Consider the following 572-nt stretch of genomic DNA (forward strand, 5'->3'; position numbering starts at 1 on the left):
CCTCCCTCCCTTCCTCCCTCCCTTCCTTCCTTCTCAATTTGTGAATTTGGTAAAGAGTGTTTCATAAACGTCACATCATGACCCCAAATTACAATGCAAACCCCTAAGTAATCATCATGCCCCTTTGTTAAGCCAGAGAACTGCAGCTAATGCCTCACCATTTTGGAAATGACAGAATCAGCACTCATTTGTGGTGTTGTCGGGATGCAATAGTTCTCCTCCAGCACGAGCGTTTGGAATGCTTTGTGTCCATGGTACATGGTACACATTTGCACACAGGTTCCTTGTATGTGTAATCCTCAAAACTGGGCCAGAGTGATCATAGCAGTCAGTACTACTTTCTTGTTACTGTATGTTTAACACTCTTGTTTCTAAGGCAAAATTTTGTTTTTCATTTTAGCTATGAAAATCAGCTACTGTCGAGTAAGCATAACATGATTTGCTGATTCTAACCCCCTTTGACTGCATTTTTAATAGCTAGTGTGAGCTTCTATTAAAAATGCAATCAGAGGGTTTTAGAATCAGCAAAATTCAAACCCACCACCCGCTCCTCAGAAACCCTATACAGGGCC

The 572-nt window shown here is 41.6% G+C and overlaps 1 protein-coding gene across 1 annotated transcript in view; it reads left to right on the plus strand.

Annotated features, from left to right (window-relative positions):
* Nucleotides 1–572, plus strand: part of THRB (thyroid hormone receptor, beta) — a 549,876-nt gene that overhangs the window by 239,392 nt on the left and 309,912 nt on the right. The gene's annotated exons all lie outside the window — the stretch shown is intronic.

This window comes from Chrysochloris asiatica, unplaced genomic scaffold (genome assembly GCF_000296735.1).
Source record: "Chrysochloris asiatica unplaced genomic scaffold, ChrAsi1.0 scaffold00030, whole genome shotgun sequence".
NCBI lineage: Eukaryota > Metazoa > Chordata > Mammalia > Afrosoricida > Chrysochloridae > Chrysochloris > Chrysochloris asiatica.